The following is a 22143-nucleotide window of genomic DNA, read 5'->3' on the forward strand; positions in this document are numbered from 1 at the left end:
CATGGACACTGCAGCAGTTTCTCAGTCTTCAGCTGCCCCCTTCATCAGAAATGGGATCTATGAGAGCAGATCAAGGCCTCCTGTGCTGGTTAATTCAATGGGAAGGCAGCTGATACCGTTGCTATGATAGATATCACTTGCCTTTGGGCTCTAGTCAGCTCACTTTTATTAGTGGACCCAAAAGGATGATGGAAAATGACACCCACAGATTCAGCTTCTTTTCTTTGTGAGGTGACTTGTAGCAATTGAGTGGAGCCCAGAATCTTATTCATCCAGAAGAGCTCAGCAAATGACTCACAAAAAAGTTTAGCAGCAAACTACAAATAATATATATTGTCATGCAGGATTAATATCTCTTTATCTGTTGGTTACAGAAAATTTCCATAATGTGGTAGATCAGTGGGTAATAATGGCAAAGGGCATTGTGTGGCATTGCTAAAAAGTCTCATTGTATTTCTACTGAGAACTTGCACAGGGAGAGAATGTAGTTACAAAAATGTAGGATTAATTGCCAACAAACCACAAGAGACTGAAATATGTTCCTTCTTAGACAAGCATGAATATATGCCATGGGTTAGCTGTTTGGGTGGGTTGGATTGGTTGATGGGTTGGACATGATGATCTTGAAGGTCTCTTCCAACCTGGTTTGGTTTATTCTAATTCTATTCTAATCTAAGCTTGTGTCTTCATGTCTTGTATTCAAGTCTTGTAAAAATGTTTTTGGAAGCCTGTTCTAAAACTATTAAAAACTAAAGCTGGTTTGTGAAGATATTTTGCTCTGTTGGATTCTGCACAGTGATGGTTCAGCACCCTTGTAAATACAGAGGCTGTTTGCCTTTCCAGAAAAGTAGATTTCTGAGAAATGGCTGTGACTTTTTTAATCAATGGAAATTTTAAGTGAATTTCAGCAGACTGCTGCAGCAAACATATGGACCAGGAGGTGATTAGTTATGTACATACAGAAATTTCCAAGAGACCCCCACTGCTTTCACAGATGACAGTGACTCCCAGTAAGCATCAGTCTCTATTCTGTGAAAAAATATATATATATATTTTTTTTTTTTCAAATCAGTTTACATTAATAAAATGTATTAGCTCTAGAAAGCTGTAACTGTTGATGTTCACAGCCTTAGCTTTAACCTTACTGATCTCAGCCTGGAGAAGTTTAGCTTGAAAAGTAAAATAGCACAGCTGTGTCCTGGTGATGACTGAGATACACTTGTCTAGATGGATTCTACAGATGATTAATTCTTTTCCAAAGAAGTAAACCCCACCTAAATGGTTTTCTAATAATAGTTTACACTTCTGGCATTTGAAAATTACTTTTCATAGGTACAACCAGTAATTCTGCCCTCTCTGTCCTATTAATTTCATTGAGGAATTATTTGGTGTGGTCCACAGCAGGATGCCTTACATATTTCTATTTGCAGCACCAAGTAGAATGGTAACCATTTTCATTTAGTCTGAAATTTTCTATGTCCCTGTGTCTCTCTGGGTTATAACACAAAATACAAGCTATAAGCTAGTGGCTGTATCTCAGGAGCTCATTGTATTTATTTATGTTGTTTAGACATTGACCTACATATAGCAGTGTCACACTAAAATGTTCTTTAGAATAGGCTTCACTTAATGGTCCATATTGGAAGAAATGCCTTGATACAACAGTATTTAGCACTGGAGCAGGGTAAAAGCCTGTGCCTTTAATGTTAGAAGTAATTTTCACAATTTTGTATTTTGTCAGCTTGTATATTTGACATGTTGAAGGGTAGATGGATGGACTCTTCAGCTACCCATATTCAGTTCTCCTCTATAGGTACAATTTTATTTTCCTTTTTGTGATGTCTGGTATAACATCTGATGTTTTCTTCAAAACTGCAATTGAACAGAACAGTGATAATGTAAACATATCAAAATATATCACATGAGGAGATAAATATCGTTATTATTGTGGCTCAAAATACCTTTCTACTCACTTCATATGAGAAATTTTATAAGAGTGAAAAGTTGCAAACATGCAGGATTTGAACAAAAGTAATAAAACTGACAAGCTTACTACAATAGCAAATATCAAAAAGAGATGGCTGTCAGCTTTGTCTTATCTCTGCTTAAGATATATCTGCTTTGTGTTTACAACCTCAATAACAGCTGAGTGGTAGTCTGTGACTTTTATTCTTCTGAGACATTATTGTCAGCATGGGAATGCATTTTGTTAGCCAAACTCCTACCTTAGTGTCTGGTGGAAGGGAGCTGGCCTGTTTGCTTGTCTGTCTTGTTTTAAAGGTCTGAAATATTGTACTTCATTCTTTGTTCTAGAGAGTGACATATTCAAATGTTATAGACATGCACTGATGTTCATTGAGGCATTGTGTTGTACATTTTCAAATACAAGGATCTTACATACCCCATTCGAGATACTCACAATTCTTTTTTCAAAAGTGGAGCAAAATTCCTATTCATTTAATTTAGACAGGAGGAAATTAAGTGCTTCTGAAAATCAAGTATGAATAATTTCAACTTGGAAAGGCAAAATGAATGTTCACAGTTAAAATTCATCTGATTATTAGGAACACAAATGGTTGAGTACATTTACATTTTTCCAGCCTCTGTGATAGAAGGTGTGTGTTGTTAGCTTAGAATCTTCTCTGCGTGTTACTACCCAAAATGAATAGTAAATAGAAGAGAGACAGTTAACTGAGAATGAGTGATTATTATATAAAATACTATAGAAAATTGTGCCAGAACTCTTACAGTTAACTATATATAATTTATAGTTTAAAATTACTACAAGAGAGTTTAAAATATTACAGAAAACTTTCCATTTGAGAAAATGAACCTGTAAATGAAAAGCAAATCAGACTGATAGTAATTGATTATTTCTGGATTGCTACTATGGTGATCAGATGTCAAACTTACACAGTCATAGAGCCAATAAGGTTAGAAGAGACCTCAAGGATCATCAAGTCCAACCTGTCACCCAAGATCTCTTGACTACTAACCATGGCACCAAGTGCCACGTCCAATCCCCTCTTGAACACCTCTAGGGATGGTGACTCCACCACCTCCCTGGGCAGCCCATTCCAATGGCTAACAACTCTCTGTGAAGAACCTTCTTCTCACCTCAAACCTAAACTTCCCCTGGTGCAGCTTGAGACCATGTCCTCTTGTTCTGGTGCTGATTGTCTGGGAGAAGAGGCCAACCCCCACCTGGCTACAACTTCCCTTCAGATAGTTGTAGACAGCAATAAGGTCTCCCCTGAGCCTCCTCTTCTCCAGGCTAAACAATCCCAGCTCCTTCAGCCTCTCCTCATAGGGCTTGTGCTCGAGGCCTCTCCCCAGCCTCGTTGCCCTTCTCTGGACACATTCAAGTGTCTCAATGTCCTTCTTAAATTGAGTGACCCAGAACTGGACACAGTACTCAAGGTGTTGTTATTGTTTGTCATTTATATCTCTAAATAAAATGCCAAATGCAAAATGTTTAAAGAAATACATTATGTCATTAATAATGCCCTAGTCTGATACCCTCTTACATCATGTATCCCCAGTATTTTGTTAATATTGTTCAAGGGCCCTTTTCAACACCTGCTCATTGGGTTCTCAAATGAATTTGGCATTTTGAGGTCTCATTGTAAGCTTCATATTAGGAGCACAAAGAAGGAGCTGCACAGATACTGCAGGGCCTTGGAAAACATAAAACAATGTTCTTTGCTTTTATCTTTGGATGAAATAGTCTCCTTGATAGCAGATGACAGAGCAGGGAGTAGGGCTCATCGCTCCCTGTAATGAATCTGCATTCTCCAGATGTGCCCTTCTGTTGGGAGCATCTGATTGCCTGAGATGTCCAAACCCAGCAATCAGACTCCAGGAGAACAGGCTGCTTACAAAGCAGGCTGTTTGAAAAATTGTGACAGTGATAACACACACACGCATTGCTGCATCCCATATGTATATTGCATATAGGCTGTGTGATCCAGATAATGGTGCTTAACATTTTCCTTAATTTCATTCATCTTTTCTTCAACACTGGATACATTTTTTTTAAAGTCAACTCTCTAAAATATTTAAAACTAGGATGCAGATATTGAAAAATATTGTAGATCAAAATATTAAGTAAATAAAATACATTTTTCCACTAACTACTTCAGAGAAACCACACTTACCTGTACGAGAACAGTTCTCATTTATTAAAGCTGCTTTCCTAGCTAATGTCTGTTAGGAGAGGAGACTTCTTTACCAAGACACTTTCCTTCTAAAAGATTTAATTAAATTTTTATGTCTGAATTTATAAACCATTAAATTATATTGAAAATTCTTGCACATAAAACTGTTCCCTGTAATTGTAAAACACTGCAGCTGTAAAATATTTATTATTATATATTATTAATATTTTTATTTTTTTTTTTAGTAAACGGCAATTTCTATAATTGTTTCAGAAGTACTTAACATCCTCACTCTGTTCTTAAAGATTCATTGAAGAATCACTTTTTTTGAGGTGCAATGAAAGAAAATTTGTCTTCGGCACCGATCAGTCGCAGTCCACAAGATGGCAATCTTGGACCGAGAGTGCCTCCACAAATTGTTTTGTTACTAGTCTTGCTGATGTTTCCAACTTGGGGAGCAGGTTTGAAGCCTGGTGTGCTGTGCTCACGGCTGGGGATGCATTGCAAGCGACCCCGAGGCACTTTCAGATGGGCCCCGGTATCTCAAAACTGGCAGCTCAAGTAATGCAAAACCCATTCTCCATTGCTCTAACCAGATTCCAGTGAGACTCACTGTAACTGAAGCAGACAGTTCTGACATGAACTGTTTAGAAGTATAGAGGCTGTTTAGTAGTGCTAATACCTCCTAATGGCTTATACATATAATATAAACAAAAGCCTCAAACAAAACCGTAGACTATACATTAACAAGAGGATGTAACCGTTACCCTGTCCCTACCGCGGCGTTAAAATCTGTGATAATCATTTGTGAGAGCCCAGTGACTCTATTGTCTCAAAACAATGTGTGGCATACCTGATCTGAATAGACAGGGCGATGGCTTTGATGGTCCTTAATAGTTCTCCAGAAGAGCTGCTGGCCTGGCAGATTGGTTTAACAATGAAAAGAGAGTATTTCCGCGGAGGCAGGAATTCTCTCGTTCTTATTTTAAAGCCACTGCAACAGTGCCACAGAAAGGCCGGTGACAGTGTAGGGATCTGGTGCTCACCTCTCTGTGATTTGGAAAGACCACTCCCCCACACCCACCCCATCCCACAAACCACAGCAGTAAAAGGTTATAAAAGTCATGGTGATATCTTTCTTTCTGTCTTCTTAACACACTCTGTTTTTTCCTCTTCTTTTTCTTCCCTTTCCCCCTCTGTTCTGGTCCAACCAAGCATCCTTAAGGCACAAGTGACTGAGAACTTTCATTGGATCTTGTAAACCTGACTCATCATCTCTTTAGTATGGCTTCACCTTAACTTTCTCCAAAGGGAATTTCTGCTGTCTCTACCAAGGGCTGGCTCAGGACACTGAATCTTATCATCTTTTTAAAAACATTTATACTTTCAGTAAGTTATTAAGTTGGAAGTTATTCCTTTTTTTATTAATTGGTCTTTTTCAAGAAAGCTTAGGAGGCTTCTTGCAGTCTTTCATCCTGTCCAGCCACGCTTCTCTAAGGATGTGAGGGACCTGATGTCACTGTCCTGGTGGCAGGCAGCCCTTCCCCTGGTCTTCTCTGCTTTCTGCAGTGTAGGCACAAGTGTAACAGCTATATAACAGTCTTCACAAACAAGAAATGTGGTGATTTTTATCCTATGGAGTGCTGTACACTCAAATGGCTCTGCACTGGCTGCTGTTCTGGAGTGTAAACAGCAGTATGGTTGCCTGCATTTGTTAACACTTTAAAGAATGAGGACATATGGATTAAGGTATCTAAACACCATCAAAGTTTCACTTAGGATGGACTTTCGGTCTAAACAGAGTCATAAGAGTCTGCAGTAAGCTAACAATTTGAGACATCAGTGTCATCATGTCATCACAGCTTTAACTTTTCAATTTTAAGTAGTGTGGCTCCGTTGAATTCAGCATAACCACCGAGGTGTACACCCTGGAATGCTCCATTAATCTCATGAGGTATTCAAAGATTTAAAGGCATTATGCCAAGTTTATAGTTGATAGGGTATTTCTAGAGGTAGTCCAGCATTCCTGCAAATGATTTCACAGATGGGCAGCCAAAAGCCCTGAAAAGGTGTCTGGAAGAGACCATGCAGAGCATGAATGTCAGAGCAAAGTACCAGCCCTGGAGTTCTGGTTGTCTAGTTGTTTTCCCCAGTTTAAAATAGGATTTAAAAACCTGGACTATGACAAACCCTTGTTTGCTGGCCGTAGTGAGTGGGGAAGAAAAAAAAAAAAAGCAGTCACTCTTGTAATTTGTTTGTATTCACCCAGTGAACAAGCTGTACCAATTCATTACTGTTTGGGGCATCTTGACTTGCCAAGGCTTTAATTTGGAATATGGAAATGACAAAATCCCAGAATTAAATATGAAAAGGAAATTATCTGGGAGAAAACCCAACAAAAATACAGTCATAGCATCAGTCAGGGTTGGAAGGGACCACAAGGATCATCTAGTTCCAACCCTCCTGCCATGGGCAGGGACACCTCACACTAGATCAGGCTGGCCAGAGCCTCAGTGAACAATTTTCTCTTGTGTTGGATTTTATGTATATTTTATGACTCACTGGAGGCTTCTGAGAATCAAAACGAGGTGCTACTACCTTTATTTAAAGCATAAAGTACACAGAGACCATTGTGACTTCGTTCTCAACAGACTTAATTAAAAGAATAAAGATCATTGGGCACCAAAGTGAAGAAATCTAACATGCTCTTCCACGTCCTTCAGAAAAGGCTGCAAAAACTAAGGTAGACATTGAGATATGTATTAGCTAAGGCCTTCCTCTGAACCTGCATTTATGCTCTCTGCAAATGGACAAGAGTTCACCTGGGCAGCTTTGTCCAGAAAACGCTAGTGTGGGCAGCTTGTCAGGAGCTGATGCTATCACATAGCTACAGGAAATTGCCCTAGGCCTGATCCTCTCTGATGTAATTGCTTTCCTAGTTTCTCCTTCTTTCAAGTTTTGATCTACATTAATCTTGCTCAGACCTATGAGATGGTATTTCCTTAAGCTGTACCACTTTTTGATATAATATTTCTAATTTGTCCAGATTATTTTTTAAAATTTCTCATACTTTGCCTATTAGCATCATGTCCTACTCCTACTTTCCAGATCTAACAGGGAAATTTTGCACAAAACTGGATCTTTTGTTCTTCTGCCACAAATTGAAACTTTGATACTTATCATTGTATTTATGACTATTCAGATCGTTTTCACTTTGTACAATTGTAGTTATTACTATTCCAATTGAAACTAATTTTGGAGATATTAAGGTTTTAAGAAGCATTACACAGTGTTCTAATAAATCTGTCTCACCTCTATTCATCACCTGCAATTTTTTATCCTTTTTTTTTTTATTATGAGTGCATACGAAAAATTGTATTTTGCACATTTCAGCTAATATTTCTGGGAAAAAAACCTGGAACTTACCAGAATGCAATATTACTGAATTATAGTATGTTTCACTGACAGAGTTGATTGTGAAATGAATTTCGAATAGTCTGCAATAATTCTCTCCTAGTATTTCATGAGTATTAAAGAGAAGTCTGACTCAGAAATACTACTAGGAAGGTTAGATTCGATCCTCACAGCTCTGAATAAAGCTTATATAAAAAAAGGATAATCTAAACACTAAGAAAGCCTATCCATGTATTTTGTAATTGTATCTCTACTGTCAGCAGTAAAGAAACAAAGCAAAACACCACCACACCTAACAGTATGGAAAGGTGACTTAGAAGTTTCATCTAAATCTTGTTACTGAATGGGGAGTTTTTAAATTGTTTTTAATAAGACAGAGATAATATTTTGAGATTGTGAGCAGTCAACAGTTATTTGTGTTAATTCCTTTTGTTTTTAAAATGTCCTAGCAGGAGCTCTTTCTCAGGCCAGACTACCTGGAGAAACATTATAGTGCAGACATGAGCTGAGTTTCTTTTTCTTGCTGTTTCTGATAAATTGTGCACACTGCTAGCCTGCATTTTCACATGCAAACCTCTTTCATTGACAGAAGGGAGAATATTCATCTTCAGTAAACACGTGCATGATAAATACTACCTTTTTGTTCATTGTGTACACTAAAAAAAATATGCATGTTATAAGAGTAAGCATAACTATCCTCACAGTAAAAGCACATTAAAAGAGAAATCACTTCAGAGACATGAACTTCCTAACTGACCATTCAGATTTGTAGGTTATTCCCAAAACCTTCTATATAAAATATTATAATTTTTCAAAAGTGAAAAGAAACCTCACCTTTTCTAACATTAATTACTGTATAAACCCCCCGTTGTATTGTAAATTGAGACTTGAATCAGAACTGCATGGAAACCATTTGTTCTTCTAAACCCAAACTGTAATATCACTTTGATTTACTTTGAGGGATGCAGAGATGGATGTAGTTGAGTGTTCATATTGCATTGCTTCTCCAAAGCATCTCTTGGCAGTTCTTTGCTACAGGACCTCTATTCCCACTGTTAAGAGGTAGGGTTTCACTGACCAAGGAGGAAGGGGGAAAAGAAAGGAATGTTTAATCATATTCTCCCCCCCCCCCCCCCCCAAGCTTATTGCCTTTGTTTTCACAAAATGAAATATATTTAAAATCGTGATAAGTGATAATCATTCTTGTAGCATCTCTGGCATATGGCTTTCTTGTGTTTGCTGGGTTGGTGTTACACAGTTGCCAAAATTGTGTGCCTGGTAAGGAGGGTACATGCTGCTCATGTGTGTGCCCCCACTGCTGGGGCTTGGACTGAGCCAACAGAGAACCTGTGCATATGCTGTCCTAGGAGCAACTTTCAAGAGAGAGCTGCCAGCCCCCCATGATGGCAGCCATGGCAGCACACAGACTCTGTGGAACTATAGTACTTCTGGTTCCAAACCTTTCCTACAATTGACCTCATCCTGCAAAGCTGAGCTGTTCCTGCAGAAGCAGTTACCTTATTGAAGTTTAGTATGCTTTACTTCTAATCTGCAAACACTGGAGAGTGTAAACCTTGGTATCACCTGTTTGCTATATGGAAAGGGTGGAGCAGGTCCCTTTCAGGACCCTGGCTGAGTCAGAATCTGCTGAGAGGATCTCATCAAACAGGAAAGGTAGAAGCTGGTACTCTTTTGCTCCCCAGCAGCATGGGAGCTGCTCCTAGGCTACAGACCCTTGGTACACCACAGACTCTTGGTACATCACAGACCCTCTGATGGAAGGTGCTAGCTCATGCCAATGCATGAGTTTACCCCAGGGGGTAGGTGCTCCTCAGTCTTGAGAAGTGACTATGGTTGGTCAGTCATGCAGCCCCTCTTCCATCCCACACATCAGAGTTTTATCGACCACCTGTCACCAGCACTGCTATTCTTTCAAAACAGGCTGGGGCTCATTAGTGGGGCAGCTTGTTCAGCTCCCGCCACAGCTGTGGAGGAAGTTAGGAAATATTGACATGAACATTTATTCCTTGTTAAAAATAGAGGCCATTAACACACTTTCCAATTAAAAGGCTTTTTTTCTCCTGTCAGAAATGTTTCTTGCCTACTGCCAGTATAGTGATAGGATCCTGTGAGGATTTGTTACATTATTTATACTGGAATGAATGTCATTACTTTTACACAAATTTGGCTAATCAGCTGTTGCTATGATGTTGCACCATGTTACATAGCCTGGAGAACTGCATGGCAGTTTGGAGTTAGGCTTTCAGGCTTTCCAAAATGGAGCTTGTGTCAGTGATCATCCTGAAAGGGTAAGGACTGATTAGTTTTCTCTGAGGCACTAGCTCATTACTTGATGATACAGGCCAACAGGTGGATGAATACAGTCTAACTTTTTACCTGGGGGCATTTGGGAACCTTAGTGCTCCCTCCTGCCTTTGAACCTGAACAATGGCTAATTTTCAAAACCAGCTCATCCCAATTCATCCAAATTCCTACTTCAGGTTTGTAATTTGTGAAATGGGATTAACAGCTGCATTGCCAGTCTCAAAGGCTGAAATGTGAACAGCTTTCCAGAATATTACCAGCTTGTTTTGAGTATTTAGATATTTGCGGAAGTTTTTGTGGCCATTTTTGTATGGAGTGGTTTTGGTTTGATTTTAATTTGCTGCATAGACTTTTTATGCTATTAAAATATTAGAGACTAATTTTTGTGCTTAGCTCTAGCAGCTGGAAACTCCCTTGCAAATGAGAAATCAAGACTGAATATTTTCACGTAGTTACAATATTGTACTAGGATGGTGCTGAAAAATCCAGTAATTACAAGAAGAAGATAACCTGAAAAGTTATCTGAGAAACCACCTGCAAGAATCTAAATCATACCATTTATATATAATATGGATAAACTTACATTAATATTTTTAATATTTCAGGCAATACAGAATCAACTGAAAATAAAAGAGAATATCCTGAGGGTTGCAAAGTCTGCTGTGGCAAAAGATATTCAACTGGTTTCAATAACATTATTCTGTTGGCTTCAGTAGAGTCTTTAAATTGATTCTGGCTTGGGTTCTGGCCCATCATGAAGAGGACTTATCCCAGATTAATCCACTCTTTCATATATTCTGAGATCTTCACTTTCCCCAGTGAAGGTCAAGGCAGTAGTAGGTAAAACACTGACATGATTAATATTCCCCACATCTGTTTGGACCTGAATGCCTACTGCAGAAAGCCAGCTGACCAGAGGGCATTGTTAAAGAAGGTGATGAATTTGTATTACTAAAAGTCCCAAAACATTACTGAGCAAACTTTTCCATTGTAAAATACAAGGTCCCGGTCTCAGTCTGGCATTTCAAGTTGTGGTAGTTGCATCTTATATAATGATAGAGGTAAACGGGATTGAAGTGGGATTTTTATTTGTCAGAATGAAATGATGTTTGTTTCAACACTAAACAAAACCAAAACCAAAACTGCAACATGTGTTTCTTTAGTAAAAATCATTAGAATTTGTGATTTTGTTTTTTGTCTTTAGAAAATCTTTAAAATGGAAAGGTTTTCATCAATGACAGGAAATACTGTTAGTAGCTCTATAACAAAGTTGCAAAAATAACCTAGAAAAAGGTTGCGTAGGACAGGGAATGAGTTTGTGTACCATTTCTGTGAGTCAGTAGCATTGAAAATACTCTGCAGTGGCCTTGGAAAGCCAAGACAGAGAAAGAGAAAGTCTCATTCTAATTTTTTCTGGTGCAGGCTGTTTTATTTCAGTCTGTGTACATGCCAAGTACTCCACTGCCTTCAAACAAGTCTGTGTTGAAAGAATAGAATAGAATAGAATAGAATAGAATAGAATAGAATAGAATAGAATAGAATAGAATAGAATAGACCAGACCAGGCTGGAAGAGACCTTCGAGATCATAGAGTCCAATCCATCATCCAACACCACCTAATCAACTAAACCATGCAACCAAGCACTCTATCAAGTCTCCTCCTAAACTCCTCCAGTGATGGTGACTCCACCACCTCCCTGGGCAGCCCATTCCAATAGGCAATCACTCTCTCTATGAAGAATTTCTTCCTAAATGCCAGCCTAAACCTCCCCTGGTGCAGCTTGAGACTGTGTCCTCTCGTTCTGGTGCTGGTGGACACAGCCTCAGCCAGTCACAACCAGTCATCTCTATTAGATGCCTCAGATGAACTTATTTCTATCAGAGTATCAGTGATTTTTTTTTCCAAATGAGAAATAAGAGATGAATCATCCTCAGTTTTTCATTTAATGAAGAAAATGTAAAATATTTTAAGTAGAATATAAAATGCTATAAACAGATACAAAATTTGAAGATGAACTTACTAAAGATTACATTCTCTATGTTATTTTTAACACTATTCCTATTTCATATGCTAATCATTTTATCATCATGATCAAAATTACAGGATTCCTGCAGAACAGAGAATTTCCAGTTCATGTGAGTGGCAGTTACTTTGCATTTAAAAATCTCAAGTAAAGGGAAATTTTACCTGAAAACTCCAGAGATTACTGGACTTGATACCAACTTCTCTTCTTCCTTGTCTGATCTGGGAAAGATTTAATTCTGCTACATAGAATGACTCATTTTTGTAGGAAAGAGTATTTACTAAAAAGTAATCTTTTCTTAGCTGAAGTCACTGCTGTTAAGGTCAGTGCATAAAGCACATTAATAATTTTTTTATTTGTTCTTCTCCCAGAATCTCCAAGCAGAAGTCATTATGTTTTGAGAACAGGAGTAGAGATAGTCTCTGGTGTAAGACAGTGCTTTTGCACACTGGAGGTTGGTGACAGCAGACTGTTATGGGTTTCCTAAAGAATAATGACTTGTGTTACCATTAGATGAGAAAGCGTAGGACCTGTGCTGATTGCGCTCCATCACTGACAAACTTCATGCCTCAAATGTCATTGTTGACAGCCCTCACTCCTTCACACCCTCCTGCCTTACCACAAAAAGATAAAAGAAAGAGTCTTAGGGCAGGAGCTTGATCACCTCCCTGAAATCTTTTGGCACAAAGTAGTACATAATAAAAATTACAGAAACACTTAAGGAACCAATAAACATCAGTTGTGGCAACAGTGAGTGAATGGTCTTTAATTAAATAACTGGAAACCAAAAATGCCTATCGAATGTTGTTCTGAGATCCTGTTTCTTCACATTCCAGTTTAAGAAGTATTTTCCTGCTGCTAGACTGGATACTGTTAAATAATGCATCAGTGGAATTCAGTAAATGGTTGTTTAGAGGTTGACTGAAGCTGTAAGAAAATAGCTTTTTTTAATTATTTTTTTTAATGGCTAGGCACATATTAATGACTTTGGTCATGTTATGAGTCATTTTGAAATGTAAAGCACCAAAGCTAATTTAAGGAAATACATAGTGTTGTAATTGTATACCCTCTTTATAATGATGCTGTTGACCTGAGCTTTCAGACCCAAAGCTTACCAGACCTATTTATATGTTTACTTACCCCAAGGTACTAGCCCTGAAAATACTTGAAAAAACACCATCATTAGCACCTAATTAAAGAGAAAACTTATGCTAATAAAGCCAGGGGTTGCTTTTTAATGCTAGGAAAAGGAAAAATATTTAATGACTGTATTTCTGGCAATCTTTTGATCTTTATGATAATTAGTTCAGTCCAGCTACTAAATTAAGGACAGTTTAAGTGTTATACAGATATTTGAAGGTTGCTATATCTGGAGAAGACCTTTTCCCAATCCTCTGGCAGTGAATGGCATTTTATACAATATTCAGATTTAATCGGAGAACTTCAGCAGTGGAAAACCTACTCAAGAATTTTATTTGGATTTTTGTAAATCTTAGATGAGGATACCAAATTGAAATATTTGAAAAGGCATCTGCATAGCTGCAGTAAGTTATAGTTCTCACATTCAAGGTCATTGATATCATCAGTGAGTTCAGTCCACTGAAGAATCTATAGCATATCACTCTTGAATGTGTTCAATTACAATACATTTCTGAACTATTCTAGTACTATACAAATAACTCTACATGCTAAATGCCTTCAGTGCCTGATGTTAGTTTCAGAGGGCAAGCCAATATACATTCCTGATTAGTCTAGATTAGTTTGAGATCTTTACTCAGAGCAGTTCAAAGGGACAAAATGCAGTTATGTAAGTACCTAAGAGTTTGCTGTGGCAAAATTGATTTGGTGGAGTACAAAGAAACTGTACAGAGAGGGTACAGTATTTTCCAGTCCCTTGGTGGTTCTACAATCCAGAAGACAGGCTGGTACAAAGTGATGCAAATTAGGGATAAAATTGATTTACATTGTATTAATTTCTGTGTCCCTTTGGTGGTTTAATCAATGAGGCTTGCAGAGGTGTAAGCCGTTCTTGTCCCACCTTTTACAGTGAAGGCTAGGAGCAACTTTGATGAGCTACTGCACACCTAACTCACCTTTCCACCTGATATACCTACATGAAAATATGAATACTGACAGTTGCTCTTCTCTTTCTGTATGAGTTTCCCACACAGTCTGCAAATCCTTTCTATTTTGTCTCCTCTCCTCTTCAACTCATCTAAAAGTATTTCTAGTTTTTTGCCTTTTTTATTTCTTTTGATGTTATGTTAACAGGAAGCACCTGAAGCAAAACTTTTCCTGAAATAAATGCATTCTTGAAGACTGCATTGATATGCATGGACCTACTACAGATACGTCTGTATCTTAACCCCTACAGATCAAATTCCTTCAGAATGTATATAATACAGCCCCTAAAACACTGTTTAAAGCATTCAAAGCTACATGGCCTATATATATGTATTTTATATGTATATTAAAATACAAATTCATGTAAATGCACAAATACAAAGCATTTGGATATTACAGTAAAGGAAGCTGCAAGAATTTTGGTTGTACATTTGTCAGAATATGCTGAGGCGTATTTTGATCTAAACCCCAGGTCTGTGCTAAAGCATCCTACTGACCTTGTAGTAAGCTAAACAAATCAAAAGAATCAAAATGTACTGAGTATATACTCCACATCATGGACAAAGTGACAAAAATATCTAAAAATGTTTAAATGAGTGTCCAGAAAATTCTACTCAGCTGTGTTTGTGCATACCCCTGAACTTATGCTACTCACAGCATGCAGCCATAGCTGGTGCAAATCCCATCAGATTCACAAAATCATCTGAGAGACCCCACAGAAATGTTTGACTGACCAACAGCTATAATCATCTGCTGAAGCTGCTCTGTCACACTTTATTGTTAAGACCTGGGGCAACTCATTTAACCTGTCAGTGTCTTTGTTTTCAATTCTAGACATTAACAAACATTCCTGGACATTCCTTCACCACAGGCCTTGTGTAATGAAAAAAAATTGTGCCGGGCGTCTGTGCCCAGGTGCTGGCAGCGGGAGCTGTGGAGTGGCCTCTCTGAGGAGAGTCTGGGGCTCTCCCATTCTGGACAAAAGAAAGGAAGTGAGAGAGAATCTAGGTGAGCATCAGGCAGCCACCCAAAGTCAACCTACCACAAAATCACAGTAGATATTGGAAAGTGCTGCAGTTACAAGAATGGCACATTCACACATATACACTTGTACAAGTGCTGTATGTTGTCTGCCCCAGAGAGACAGCTGTTCAGTGAGTTAGTACTGAATTAATGATTTTCTCCTGTCATTTTGGGTGGTGCTGTGTTGACATTGTGTATATACAATGCTTGGGTAGGCACTACATGATAGTCAGCACTGTGGTGGAGCACAAGATTAGGAGATAGTCCTGTGTTTATGTGCTAGCTTAGTTTTCTGACGTAGAAGGATGTTGTAAATTATACTGCCTTCCTTGTGTGGATTTGATGAGTCTTGATGCTGAGCCATGGAAGTTTAAATATTATCCAGAAAGAGATCAGTCTTCTGCACCAAGATTTTACAACTAAACCTCAAGGACACATAATCAGACTGACTGAACATAAATGTAAATTGGATGCCAAAATATGAGATTTCTGTTTCCCTTTTATGATAATGCAGTACTTAGCATAAGCAGCAGTACAGTGCTGCACATCACAGTAATCAGTACTGCATACTTATTTTTGAAGATAAGGCTTTCCTGCATGTTTCTATAGCATTTGCTGCAGTCTTGTGTAAGCACCTCAGAGGTGATGCAACCTATGCTGTCAAAATGGTTAGTTGGTTTTGCTGCCAAACATTCTTGCTTGTATTAATGTGATATGCTGCTTGTATGTGGATAACCTTTCATAGGCACCTAAAGCTTGTTAGATATTTATCAGGAGAATTTTGGAGTCTTCTGCAGACACAGACTCTTTCAACGCCTGCATTTTTTTCAAGCCTTGGTATCCCAGTGATAATTCTCCAGGTAGAATGCAATACAGTTCTGATAGGTTCCTCATTACCCAGACCTCCTTATTTTAGAGTTCAAGTATTTCTCAGAGTTCTTGGAAATTCATGCTACAGAGCAACAGTAAACAAACAAATATACATATATACTTAGCACCTAACTAAACATGAATAAAATATTGCAAAATCATAACCATGTTGCCAAAGAGCACAAGGAAAGTTGTCTTTTGTCATTTTAAGAGCCCAGTTGTGTCATGAGTATGGGCAGACTTGACTTGGATGAGCCTTCCAGCAGTGGAAGAGAGACTGGAACTGGAGCAGATCATGCAAGCCAGGAATGAAACATAGCTGTGTTATTCTGTAGCTCAATCAAGGGAGACTGGGCTCATCTAATTGGATGCAGCACTGCCCACAAGTTTTACTGCTTCCAGACCTGAGCTGTTTTGCCTGCATGTCACCTCACTGAAATGTGTCAGTCACTGCAAAACCAGGGAGCTATGTGTTAGTCTCTGATACACAGTGTAGACCTGCATCTTTCTGTCATCAAGGTCATGCATGTGCAAATCCAGAACTGATGGAAATACAGGCACATATGTGTAAGTAAAGTAACACAATCTTATTTTAAATTGCTGACATTTAACACAGTAAAGTCGAGATCCTCCCTTCAGTTGCTAAATCATAGAATCATATGCTGAAAATATTTATATTGAACATACAAAATTATGACTTTCTTATCTGAGATTTTATTGTTGTTTTTTCTTCCTCCTTTTTCTTTTTTCTTTTTTTTTTTTTTTTCCCCTTAGGAAGTGTTTTTCATGTGAACTCATTTGTGATACATTGCTAATGTCTATCAGAATTAAAAAATAGGAAGCAGAACCATGTAACATAACCATAGGCAAATGTAATTCAGTTTAAAAAAAGTGAAAAATAAATACTTGAAGTGCAGGTTCAGAATACAAAATTGGCTAGAAAATTTAAACAGGAGATGGCAGAAATCAGACAAATCACTATATAGAAAAGAGATGAATGTAGGAAGTCCTTTAAACTGGAATTGCAAAGCAAAAAATAAAAGGCTTAGAGGTGATATTATGAAAAGAAGCAAAATAAGTTAAAAAAAGACAAAATATGAAAATAAGAAAGTGATAAAACACAACTGGACTTTGCAAAATGAGCAGGAATGGTGAGAGAGAAAATGGACAAGGACAGTAACAAGAAAATTGTGTGAGCAAAAAATTGGTTTTATTTGTTGATAAATCTTAATTTCTGTCTCCATTTGGTAGTGTTATGGCTTAGGCTTTGTTGAAATAGTTTAGCTGACTGATTATTCACACTCAGCATAATCATGCATTGAGATTATTCATCTTGATGGCTAATGAATCCATAAAAACAAAAGCAAAACTGCTTTATTGATCCCTTCTGCAATGTTCTATTTTGCTTATAGAGGCAATTGAAACAAACAGATTGAGAACAAACTTTTAAAATTGCATTTATTTTTGTGCTTTATAGATGGTACTCCTTGTACCTGTTCCATGATTTGGTGATGTATACATGTATTTAAAAATGTGGTCAGTTATTCACCAAGTTATACTAGAGGTATCTAATTAGGTTAAGAATGCAGAACTGCGTTCCAGAGGTTTGTTGTGTGTGTCATGGACTTCATAGACATTTAGAATTCAAGGAGAGAATGCCAAGGAGATGTGTTCATTGAGAACTAATGCCTGGAAATATTTACATTTGTGGTTACTCCTTTAAAACACAACTGATTTTTTTTTTTAAAAAAAATATTTCTAGTAAACAAAATACTGTTAGAAAGCAGGAACAACAGAATATGAGACCTCTCCTATTTCACTTGTCTTGCATGGTGGACCTAGGCAGTGACTGTCACTCTCACATGATAGCTGTTTGGTTTGCTGTACCAGTTAGGATGCAGAGTTTCAGGTGGGAATGCTGGAAGAAGCTTTATGAAATTACATTAATGGAATTCAGCCCGCTTAAAAACCTCTGCTTTTCAGTTTCAAAGAAGCAACTGAATCTAATGGTAAAGAATCATCTTCCTTTCCCCCTTTTAATGTTGGTAAATTAATAAGCGTATTTTACAAAGAATAAAATAAATTAGGTTTCTTGATATTTATGAATAAATCTGTGCAGACCTAAAAAATCCAGATGCCCTGGATGCTCTGAGCAATGTTTGGAGGGAAAACTACTACATATCTCTGCATCAAACAGTTATTTTCATACTCCTTTAGAAAGAACTATCACATTTGTGAATTCACTCTATCTCAGTTCTCAGAAAAGAGTGACTCTCTGTCCTTACAGTTCTGTAAGAGAATGATTCTGAAATTTCAGTACCCAAAAAGGCTAACCAGAGGGATGATATGACATGTACACACATGAATGCCTTCCCCTGATCTCAAAAGAAATCTCGATGTTTTGTGTGTAGGTCAGCTCTCAAAGCAGGAGCTGAGATTTCTGGATGTACAGATATATTCTCTGTAATGACCTCTTGTTATTTTCGTGTTTCTTATTGTTGAGTTTCCTCACTCTGAAGGTTTCAAAGCAGTCAAGTCTTATATTTGAGTTGTATAGATGCTCTGAACACTTATTTCAATACTTTCACATCTGTAGACCTTCTTTTATAAGGGTAGTCTAGCTTGTCATTTTGTCCTTAATTATTCCTCTTCTCACACCTCAGATAAATATATTTTTTATCTGTAAGTCTATTGCACAAGTACTCTGTAAATACAGGCTTCACATACAATGAAAAAAATAACTGAGTATTAAAAAGCCAGACTAAAATTTTTGCGCTCTCAAAGCAAAAATATTTACCTTAGAAAAATGGAACTGGTTACCTGCCTAGCTCTCTATTCAGACACAAAAAGTTTTAGATGTCTCTGTAGTCAAGGGACCTTCTCCAGAAAACTATTTATTATTTCACTTTCCTTCAATCTAGAGTAGAAATGTCTGGGGACCCAGCACACAAAATTTGTCCATGTGGACAAGGTTTTGCCAGGTTGAGGAGTGTCTAATCAGACTACAGAAATGAGTCCTGAGACTATTTGCGTTTGGAGGTGCTAAGCTCTAGCAGAGAAAACTAACCTGCTTTTCCTAGAGGACTAAGACATGAGTTAACCTTAAATGGGACTTGTAAATCAGCTTTCTCTCTAGTTTTAATGGACTGTTTGCATGGCTAAAAAAAGTCCATGAAAACAGGGAGATGAAAAATTATCAGTCCCCCAGATCACGTTTTTTATTACATAGTGCATTGTAATTTGTGAAAGCATACACACCTGTGAAATTGGAATGTGAGTTTCTCTACATCATTCTTTTAATGTTAATTTAATGACTGGGACCAGGAAGAGATCGTTATGGAGATAAGGAATACAGCAGAGAGGAGGAGTTCTCCCAGCACACAAGGGAGAGTGTGTTGTAGCAAAGGTGACTAGTCTATGAAGGTTTGGACAGATTTGCTGGAGCAGGCAGCAGGGCTCAGACAGCATTAATGAGATTGTTTATTAGTACCGGATGAACAATTCTGCAACTCACTTGACAAATACCAAGCAGAAAGAACCACAGGGGAGCGTCCCACTGCCTTTAGCAACTCCGTGATCTGTGGAATAAAATAATCACTGAAGAAAAACAATCTATTTTCCATCTATTGAGTTTTCTCTAACACACAAAACTGCTTCTATCAGAATTTAAAATCTAGGCTAACCCTGCATGAGACTGGGAGCTTTGTTTAAAAATCAGAACTTTGTGGTTAGAATATCAGCATAAAACAGAAATGTTGTGACTGACTTAATAAGTCATGTATGCTTCACTGCATCTATTTAATTCCTGTGTTTTGGAAGTTCTTTGTTTTGATTCTTAAATTCAGAAATGTTACCTTAGCTACTGCACAGCATCAGATTTTCTTACTACTGCAAAATGATCTGTTTTCTCACAACTGTCTACCATTCCTACATGCTGCAGTGTTTGCATCTATTTGAAATGGATATTTGTCAACTAACTTCAGGGTGCTCAAAAGTTTTCTCATTGGAGCACTTTTTTTTTCTTCTCTTTCTTTTTGAATGCACTCCCCAGAGATCCACCTGAGCTAAGCTTTGTCTGTAGCAGCTTTTGATATATATACACACACACACACACACTTCTACACACATGAAAGCTCTGTGTGTGCATCTACCTATGCACACATACATTATCTTTCTTTATCCATCCATCCATCCATCCATCCATCCATCCATCCATCCATCCATCCATCCAGTCAAACAGCTTAAGAGCAGCTTCTTATAGTATGAGAAAAGCAATAAACAGCACAGTTTCCAGCTTTTACTTTTTCATGTCAGTGATTCAAGATCACGTTTTGTTTTGTTGTTTTGTTTTTACTGAGGTCTGTAAAAAGTGACCTGAACTGAAAGGATTTGGTCAACCAGTATGTTTCCTCAACTGGCTGCTAAGGTGAACCTCAAGTGTCAAAACTGAACACCGCTTTTGGGGAGATACGTCTTTAGCACATTACTTCTCTTATGCTTGCTTTCTTGTGATGACTAGATGCTTTCTTGTTTATTTTGGTTCCATCTTCATCAGCATCAGCCGGCATTGTGATGTTGGTATGGTAAACACTGAGTGGATTCCTCACTTTCCTAGCTGCTGCTTCCCTTCATCATGCCAGTGAACATTATCTTTGAACTGAGCAGAAAAGTTGCAGCACACACCTGTACTCACACACTGTTGTCCTTATACAACTTTCAAAGACTCATTAGGCTTTCTCAGTTTCTCATTTGATTGCTGCAGGCACACATTAGTACATACTGGACAGACTTGAGTTTTATGGCTTTGAATTTAGAGTGCTCAGTACACCACAACTTTCATTGCTCTCCAAGGTATCTCTTCTTTGATTCTCACATGTATTGCAGAAATGAGACATCTTCCTCTTCAGCAGAAGAGTTGTTGTTATTGCTGACAGACTGCATCTAGAAGGAATTTCTTCCCTACAGCCACATCTTTAGATGAGCAGGAATTGATTGGTGATGGTACCTGTGGTGGCACATGTAAGCCATCTGTTTGGAAAGTTTTTGCTTATCTGATTGAGCATAAAGCAATAACATGTATTAACTGCAGAAAGCTAGAAGGTCTGTTTAAATAACCAGTGAATTTCTTGGGTTTGGAAAAGACTACCAGTCAGTGGTGAGCTGTGTCCTATCCCCGAAGACTGCCTCTTATGTAGAATAGAATAGAATAGAATAGAATAGAATAGAATAGAATAGAATAGAATAGAATAGAATAGAATAGAATAGAATTAATCAGGTTGGAAAAGACCTTTGAGCACATGGAGTCCAACCTATCATCCAACACTATCTAATCAACTAAACCATGGCACCAAGTGCCCCATCCAGACTCTTTCTAAACACCTCCAGTGGTGATGACTCCACTACCTCCTTGAGCAGCCCATTCCAATGGCCAGTCACTCTTTCTATGAAGAACTTCTTCTCAACATGCAGCCTAAACCTCCCCTGGCACAGCTTGAGACTGTGTCCTCTTGTTCTGGTGATGGTTGCCTGGGAGAAGAGACCAACCTCCACCTGGTTGCAACCTCCCTTCAGGTTGTACTTAAATTTTCTTTTCATTCTGGCCCAAGATTCCTAAATATAAAACATTAAACACAGATTTGTCAGAGTAATGGACCAGCCACCTATATCAAGAGGAATATTTGTTTCAGTGGACTGTTTGTCAGGTGTTTTGAATGTGAGATTTATATGTCAGTGGTGGGAAGGGAAGAAAACTTGGTCCATTTTCTGGTGTGCCTGCAGCTAGGAAGCAGTACCCATTTTATTGAACCAAGTTCAGAGACTCACAGATTACATAAAAGCCAGAAGGAACCATTGTGATCATTTACTGTGATCCCCTGCATAGCACATTCCATTGGAGATTTTTGAATTAATTCCCATATGAACTACAGTGTTCCACTTAGAAAAATAACCAATCTTGTTGAAAGTGTGTCCAGAGATAAGTCTGCCATAATCAGTAGCAAATTATTTTAATGTTATATTATTCTTTAAATGTAGTGTTCTATAGTCGATCTGAATTTGGCTTGCTTCATCCAGATCATTTGATCTCATTACAGAATTACCTGCTGGACTGATGAGTCTTCTATTAGGAAGTGCCTATTTGTCATGTAGGCACGGACGCTTTGGGCAGGCAATCCCCTAACCTTCCCTTTATTAAGGCAGACTGAATGA

This window comes from Melanerpes formicivorus, unplaced genomic scaffold (genome assembly GCF_026170545.1).
Source record: "Melanerpes formicivorus ecotype bairdi unplaced genomic scaffold, bMelFor1.0.p_v2 SCAF_3, whole genome shotgun sequence".
NCBI classification, from domain to species: Eukaryota; Metazoa; Chordata; class Aves; order Piciformes; family Picidae; genus Melanerpes; species Melanerpes formicivorus.